The sequence below is a fragment of the Phyllostomus hastatus genome, unplaced genomic scaffold, assembly GCF_019186645.2.
Source record: "Phyllostomus hastatus isolate PE091 unplaced genomic scaffold, TTU_PhHast_1.1 phas_contig_29, whole genome shotgun sequence".
In the NCBI taxonomy this organism is placed as follows: domain Eukaryota; kingdom Metazoa; phylum Chordata; class Mammalia; order Chiroptera; family Phyllostomidae; genus Phyllostomus; species Phyllostomus hastatus.
In genome coordinates this window covers 13919006-13928179 of record NW_025333835.1, presented here as the reverse complement: position 1 = coordinate 13928179, position 9174 = coordinate 13919006, and positions in this window count along the sequence as shown.

Genomic DNA, 9174 nt, shown 5'->3' with positions numbered 1-9174 from the left:
CAGCCCAAGAGACCCTTCTAAACTTAGAAGTGGTCATGTCATTTTCTACTTAAGACCTCACTGTATCTCCTCGTTCACTTGGAGCAGAGTAAGTCATTAGGAAGGTCTCTCCAAGGTCCTTGAGATCTTCCCCAGGTCATCTTTCTGACCTCATGCTTGTTTCTCCCCCTGGTTTATTCCCCTGGGCCACACTGGCCTCGTTGGGGTTGCTACAGTATGCCAACCACATTCCCATCATAGGACCATTGCTCTCACTATGATGTCCTTTTTATGAACACATTTCCTTCAGGACCTGCTTAGCTAATTCCCTCACCTCCTTCAATTCTTTGTTTACATATTACCTTCTTAATGAGTCCTAATCTGGACATCTTCCTTCACCACACTTACACTCCCAATGTCACTTATTCTGCTTTTCTTTAAAAAAATTATAACATGTATCACTTTCCAACATACTAGGCAATTTACTTATGCATTATTTATTGCAGGAGTATCAAATTCATTTTCACCCGGGGCCTCATCAGCCTGGTGGTTGCCTTCAAAGGGCTGAATGTAATTTTAGGACTGTATAAATGTAACTACTTCTTAACTAGGGGCAAGGAGCTCAGTGCTGCTGCCAGGTAGAAACAAGGTGCTGGGCTGGATAAAACAAGGTGGAGGGCCAGATTCGTCCCACAGGCCTTGTGTTTGCCACCTGTGATTTAGTGTATGAATCAATTCAAACTGCCATAACAAAAGGTACCATAGACTGGGTGACTTAAACCACAGAAATCTACTTCACACAGTTCTGGAGGCTGGGAAGTCTAAGATCAAGGTCCCAGCCAATTTGATTCCCCAGTGAGGGTCCTCTTCCCGGTGTGTAGACTGCTGCCTCCCACTGTGTCCTCACATGGTAGAGAGAAAGACAGCAGACTCTCTGGGGTCTCTCCTTAAAGGCACTAATACAACACTGAGGGCCCCGCCCTCATGACCTCATCTAAACCTAATCACTTCCCAAAGGCTCTACCTCCAAATACCATCACAATGGGGGCTGGGGCTTCAATACCTAAGGACACTATTCAGCCCATAGCCTTTATTACCCCCTCTCCTCACTTTGTGTATGTCCACAAGAACAGGAATCTTTGTTATGCCCACTGCTATATCTCCATCCTCAAGAAGAATACCTGGCACAGGTTTGTTTATGGTCGAGTTCTATGCCACAATATGAATACAGGATCTTCTATACCCCCTCAAAGGTTTGCCCTGTACTTTGGGGAGTCTCCAGGACTACAGTCTCCAATGAGTTCAAGAATAACCCTCTCAGATCTTTGTCCTGCTGATGGCTACAGTTCATGGTGGTTTTTGAGGACATCCCCCACCTGCCTCCGCTGCCAGCCCCATAGCCACTACAACCTCCCCCTGCCTGTGCAGAGGATGAGGCCTCCTGAAGCCCCACAGCAGCGAAGCTATATGGCATCCCTTAGAGCCCCACTGAGTCAGACACTGCGTTCGTGAAACAGTGGGGAGAGGGCTCACCTTTTGCTCTTGAGGCCATGCAGTCACTGGGGTAGCACAATGGGCCTGCATATAACAGCTTGTCAGGTACTGGCCCTACGGTTTCCTCCCAAAGCCCAGAAATGTTTGAATTTCACTAACAGATACAATTTCAAGTTCACCATTCTTCACTTCCAAGGTGATGCTTCCAAGTTGTGCTGAGGGGTGGGTTGAATGACATAAACCTACTACTTTGTCATGATGTTGTCTCTCAGGTTATTGAGTGCTATTCCCATGGGCTCAGAACACCACTCTGGTCTCCCAAATGTTAAGTTTAAGTGGAAAAGCACATTCTCAACAAGGCATACCTGACCCTAATGGTCCAGCATACTGCAGTTCCTTGGAAGAAAGGTACCAAATGGATAAAGGAAACCTCTCTTGTTATATATTATTCAAAGGCAATTCGAATATACATCCTGCTATACATTATTCAAGTAAACTTTTCACAATAACAAATAAATGCTCTAAGATGCCTCATTGTCAAAGGATATATCAATATTAGATGAAGTTCATTCACAATATTTTATTTAGAAACAATTTAAAAGTCAAAGGCTTTTTATTACTTTTATAAATGTACATTTGGTAGCTTTCTTTCCTCTGTTGAATTACATTTAAATCCTCCCATCCTCAAACCTGCCTGACTGCAGTGTTTCTGTTTTCATCAAGGATAGTGTAAGTGCATCCGGGGCAGGAATCAAGAATCCCAGCTCCGGTAAGTGTGGGCGATGTGACGGGGGCACAGTGGCTCTGTCTCGATTTCCCTGCCAATGAAATACAGTCGCCCCTCGCTACATCGCAATGAGTGGGCCGAGATATAGAGAGGGACAACTGTATACTTCACTGGTGAGTACCCGTATAGAATTTTATATGCCAAAATTACGTAGGTTTAAGAGTGTAGAAAGTGTTTAAGAGCATATGAAGTGTTTATAAGAGTGTGGGAAAGGTTTATAGGAGTGTGGGAAGGGTTTATAAAGCCTTAAAATATATATAAATAATAAAATAAATATAATGCCACTGCTTCATGGATTTTTACCTATCATGGGGGTCTGTGGAACGTAACTCCCGTGATAGGTGAGGGATCACTGTAAATGGTTGAATCAGATAATCTCTAATGCCTTTTCCAGGAATACATCTTCATGATTCCATGTTTTAAAAAGAAACAACCCAATTTTAAGGGTTAGAAATGGTTCATTCTTAGTGGACATTCAAACTCAACATCAACTAATAAATTGCAATTTCAATTCATCTTGAAGAGTTACAACATAATTACATATATAATTCTAAATTTATACATATATTATTAGAGAATAGCTTCTTGAGGTCTACTAAGTTAACATAATTATTCCAACTTTAAAGATTAATTCATTGGGTCATTTTTTGACCACCTACTATGTGCCAGGTATTATGTTAGGTTCTAAGTATACAGTTACTTTGCCACACTGTGTGGTAGAAGGGGACAAGAAAACTAGGCTGGGAATGGCTGTAAGTAGCCAACTACCAGTATCTGTCATGTACTGTTATACTTCCTCGCTAGACTACATGCTCCCTACAAGCAGGGCTCAGGTTCGTGCCTCTCACCAATGTAAGCCATTACTAGACCAATGCCTGAGGTGGGCGTGGAGTCTCCTGAAATCTCTGCTGGCCCATCCTTCGTCTCAGAACCCCAATTTTCCTTTAGAGAATGTCCTGTCTCCAATTGTGGTAAGACTGTCAGTCGAGGGGTCCTATCCTTCCAGCCAAGGTGTAAGAAGTAAACCAAGTCAGTCACTTTCCCTTCTCTCCTGGAAAGTTAAATCTTCACAGGTGAAAAGGCTGGACACCTGGAAGCTGGGAAACCTCTCTTCAGCTCCAGCCATTAGACCCTTGGAGCTTCCACGGTTCAGCTTTGCCTTCTACTCTCTTAGCTACCTTTTACCCTGAACATAAATTCTCTTTATCATTTCATTTCTTTTTTTTTTTACTGCATCAGAGAAGCCTAACTAACAAAAATAGCATTTAATTACTTGTTGAATGACTTTTTTTATTAAGTAGAAACATATATTTATCTCCACCCAAGGGCATTTTTTCATTGCTTCTAGAAAGAGGAAGGGGTGGCAAGAGAGAGAAAAAAAGAGAGCAAGGGAGAGAAACATCAATCGGTCTCCTTCTCGTATGCAATTAGAATGGGGATTGAGCTTGAAACCTGTGTATGTGTCCTGACTGGGAATCAAACTCACGACCTTTAGGACCATGGGACAATGCTCCAACCAAATGAGCCACACCAGCTAGGGCTGAATGACTTTGTCTTAACTAAAGGTAAACCAAAAACCAGAGGATCCTGAAACCAAAATGAAATAAACTAAGTTAAGATCCCAATTTTTCATTCTAGGCCAGACTTCTTGGTTTGCAGTAAGTTTTACTTCTGAGGCTGTCATGTTCCTCTTTGTCAATCTCTTCACTGTAAACGCCAATGACTATGGTTTTTTTTCTATCTAACTTACTCTCCCATGGTGTTTCTATCTTAATTTCCACTCTCTGCCGAGTACCTGCCCTCTTCATCCTCTCACCACGTTCCCTTAAAAGGTGTCAGTTATCTCCAGACAAGCAGCCGTGAGAGGACTCGCTTCCTCACACATCTGTGAGTTGTCAGAATGACAGTCTCTCAGGACATTAGATCACCAGCTCTAATGCTACATAGTACAGTTTCTTTTCCTTCAGGTTTGGCTCCTGGATTTAGTTTTCGGTTTTTTGGTTTTTGTTTTTTCAATTTACTTTTAGAGAGAGGGGAAAGAAGGGGGAAAGAGAGAGAGAAAAACAATATTATGTGAGAGGTACATTGATGGGTTGTCTGTCGCATGCCCCCAAATGAGGACCTGACCCCCAACTCAGGCATGAATCAAACCAGCAACCTTTCAATCCACGGCCAGCACTCAACCCACTGAGCCACACCAGCCAGGTCTAGATTTACAGTTGTGAGGTCCTCTTTGGACATTTTTGCTCACAGAGAAGTGGTCGCATGGTAGAAGGACAGAGGAAGAGGAGTGAGGCCTGGCAGGGGAGGGGTGCTCTAACTGTTCCACAGTCGCACATTCAACTCCTAGCACAGCCTGCGTGAGCCCCAGGTCTGCAACTCCCAGACCATCCTTGTCTCCACCTGTCTATTACAGTTTCCTTGGCTTTGTATTTGTTCATTCTCCTCTAGAGCTCCACTGTATTTAAGATATTAACATACTTCCTCCTAAATTCTCTGCCTTTATTCCCTAATTCTTTTTTGTCATCAGCTCAACAGTGCTACAGATAGGGTTCTCCAAGAGGCAGACTCAGGTGGAATTCAGTGTACAGGGCATTCATTCGGCAGTGAGTAGCGTTGGGGCCAACACTGGCGGAAGCAAAAGGTGAAAACAGGAGAGGACAGAGAGAAAAGTTGAGTGGCTCCACAGGCCCCGGAGAGCTTGGCCAAGCCCACGGAGCAGTGCTGGAGCCAGAGCAGCCCTTCAGAGCTGCCCTGGGCCAGATCATGACAGCCAGCCTCGGTCACTGGAGATGGTTGCCTCCCAGAAAGGCATCATGACCTTGGTCAAGGCTGTGGCCATCCCTGATGGGCTGAGAGCTGAAGGCTGTTGACTGACAGCACTTCAGGAAGCGGGGTAGCATGGCCTCTTCTGAAGGGGAGCATGTCTGTCAGACCCGATAACCCTCCCACCCTTCCTGTCCTAGATACTTGTCATGACTCCTGCCCCCGAGGACCTTAGTCTGGTGGGAGAGACAGTTAATAAATCATGATCACATGAGGCATAAATTCACCCACATAAAGATCAACAGACTCACAGGGAGCAGGTGGCTGTCTCAGGAGAGAGAGGACCCAAGGAGACCAAGAGCAGAGCGTTTCCTGAGTAGCCTCTGCCACCCTCGGCACGAGGACTCTGTTCCTGCTGACATGGTTGAGTCTTCATTTCAGTCCTTCCTTTCAATGACTCTCTTCCCCCACCCCCAATATCTTTCCTATGAATATAATCTTAATTTCATTTCATGCATCTTCCTGTTTTTCTAATGTCTAGGGAGCCATTTTTCTCTACCTAAAATGCTAGTCCCTCAGCCTGTTTTAAGTTTTAAAAACTGAACATTTTAGCACATTCAATGTGATTGCCCACCTGGCAAAGACCATTTGCAAGGGATCTATAGTCTTAATGGGTTCAGGTATACAATTAAAGTTTTGATCTTAATAAAAGATATTATAGACTGGATGCTAAGTAAAAATAAAGCCTGAACAGGCAAGGGAGTCGGTTAACAAGTTTTTGCTTGTCAGAAAATTTCCTAACAGGTTATCCTTACAGATCTGAAAGGTGGCTGCAAATTTTACAAAGGCAATTGATCAGAAAATACAAAATTGAAACTTAAAATTCTATGGCCTAACAAAGAAAAAATGAAAAGAAAAACAACCTGCCACATTCAGATGTGAGAATAGAAAAAACGCAACACACTGAAGCGCATTTGAAAATAATTGGCAAGCGGTCCCTCCTCGGAGAGAGAGCCTGGACGCTCTCCATTTGCCGCTGGGGCTGGCTTCAGACGCAGCGGAAGATCTTTGATAAGGCTGCCGTGCCAAGCTGCCACCTCATTTCCCAGGGGAACTTCCCACACACGACGAGTGCGAGTGAGGGCAAACCTCAAACCCACAGAACATCTCGCTGGAACGCTTTCAAGCCACGCACTTAGACTGCACATTGGCTGTAATGCAGCTTTTTGGCAAGTGACAAATGGAAAGCACCCTGGAGCTTTTGCTGTCCGTGCCAAGACAAGCTTGTGCAGCCAGGGACCCACCTGGGCCTTGCACACAGAGGGTTTGGGGGCAGGAGGAGGGTGTCCCAGAGTCAAGTCCCCCCTCTCCTTCGAGGGTGGAGTCAAGCTCGACCTGCACCAGTGGCCTGTAAGAATGTGTAATACTCTTCACCACAATTTGGGAAAATGGAGGTGAAATGGTTTTGGGTTGCTCAGCGCCACCTGGAGGGCTGGTGGATGCCCTGGGACACAATCACTCATCGATGCCAAGGCAGCTTCTGAGTGGTTTGACCTTTTACATTTGGAATCCTTTTGCTCCGAGATGAATTACAGCCGAAAGGTGTGACAGGTAGTTTGAGCTAAAGCCATGAATTCCGTGTGTTCTTGAGAGGAGGAAGCAGACAATTATGCAGGAGTTAAGGCTTTGGCATCTTCCCTATTGCCTCTGGGCTCCGAGAGTCACTCTGCAATCCAGAAGCCCACTGTGTGACGTCCAAAACTGATGCCAAACCCCCGCCAGGAGCCCCAGGTGCTGTTAGGGTAACAGAGAACAAGTGTGTGTGTGTTTGTGCCCACGTCTGGATTACTGGGAATACGAAAACAAAGCTTTGAAATCACATACCCATCTGGAACCAAAGGCTGAAATGTTTGCACTTAAGTAATTCAACTTAATAAGTCATTAAAGATTTTCTGAGCAAATTATTCCTGAACATGACTTCAGTACAGGTTGTGTTCATTATATGTAATTTTGTTTTTAAATTTAACCATTATTTGGGAACATTTTTCATGTATCATGCACAGTGTTACATGAGGATAAAATATAACCAAACTTAAACTTGAAAGACTTTATATCGTAAGGGATCCTGGGAAACTGTTGTGTTCAGAATGGTCATAATTAAACTGGAGTGAAAACAATTATTTCCTTCAAAGAGGCACTTTCACAGAGATTGCTTCTGTGTTTAGGGCATCCCTGAGTATGACCAGTCTCCCATGTCATCATGGGGTCCCTGTCTCTGTGCATGTGAAGTCACTGTGAGAGGCCAGCAGGGCTTTCCTGCCACTACAGCTGACACGCCCTCCACAGTGACACCGTGTAAGCAAGAGGGTGACCAGGTGACAGGAGAATTCCTGCATTAGAGGATTGAATGGGCCTTTTCATTTCCGCCATCATAATGGGACCCAATTTTTTTAAAAGAAAAACACCTATTCCAATATCTGCAAACCTTCTTAGACAAGTGATAGTAACAGCTAATACTGAATATTTAACATGTGCCAACTACAGAGTTCAGTGATTTACATAAATATTTTTCTCATTTAATAGTCAGTGAGGGAGGTACAATTGTTATCCTTATAATAAATGCTGAGAGAGGTGAAATCACCTGCCTAAGGGTGACACAGTTAGCAAAGGATGTGACACAGCTGTGGATTCAGGCATTTGGATCGTGCAATTCTACCTCCTCCTGTTGCCAAACATTTGGGCTTCCTTTCCACTTTTCATTAGATTTTTTGAAAAGAATTGCTAGGACTACATGGTTGAAAAAAGTCTCCATTTAGACCCATTTGTGGAGTGCCAGTTGCCAAGGCAACGACAAATCTGTACCATGCCTCCCACTTCTGCACCCCACCTTCTAGGGCAGGAGCAGTGCCGTGTACAATAGAAGAGAACCATTCTGTTCTTCTCTTCTCCTTGACTGTATTGATTTATTTATTGACCTCTCTCTTCTAATAAATGGTTATACCCAGCAGGGATTTTGAATTACTCATTCTTGGATCTCCAGAACCTATCACAGTGCCAGGCTTATTGTATGTATTCAATGAATGTTTAAATGACTGAATAAATGAATTAATCCAGAGACTTGGATATTTAAAAATACATCAGGACTAAAATCAGATAGATGGGGTGAAACTGGAATTTATTGATACCTACTATATGCAAAGTACTATGATTTACTTATTTTAATTCAATTAATACTCAGAACAAAATAAACAAGCAAAAATTCCCATTTTATAGACAAGGTAATTAAAGCTTGGAAGCTTTAGGCAGTTTTTCCTGGGTCACACAGCTTGTAAACAGCAGCACCAGAATTAACATAGGTCTTCTGGTTTCAAAGCCCATACTTAAAAAAGAATCTGTCTTTTTATCATGATTAAAGATAATCTCTACCTTTCCAAATGCTCCAAGTTAAAAAAAAATTGTAGCTCTTCCCTTGCATCAGACCTCATCTCTCTTAAACTTCATAAAGACAGTCCATAATGTTAATACTTTTAAAATCTAGCAGAGTCTCAAAAATAGGTGATGTTAAGTTTTGATTTGTGACTGAATGATTAAAATGATAAATGGATGATAGATTTACTAACAACTCATCCTTACTAAGTGTGAAAACTAAGGATTAAATAGTCAGCTGTAGAAAAGAATTTTGTTCTCTATTTTGCACAAATGTAATACCTGCAAGAGTTTCATTAGCATTTTTGAGTTTCTTTAATTAATTTTACAGTGAACATGGCAGTTAAAATTTACTTTGCCTCTCTTTTTGAAATGTAATTAAAGAGTTTATATGAAATTTAAGTTGCTCATTTAACCACTTTAAAACAGCACATTTAATACATGACCATTTTAATTGAAATTGCAACTGAATTTAAATCATAAAAACCAAATTTTTCATACATTATATTAGAAAGTGCCATGTTAAAGAAATTCTCAAAAGACAATAAATTGTTATTTAGTACTCAAAAAATCTGGCAACTTCTGCTCTGCTATTCATTAAATTGTACTTTAGGATATACAATATACTTTGGCTTATAAAGCAGTGTTAAGATTTTTCTCCTGAAGTTTGTTTGGTAGATTTTATTAGGTCCCCCCTCCAGCCCTTCCTAGGGAGAAGATAA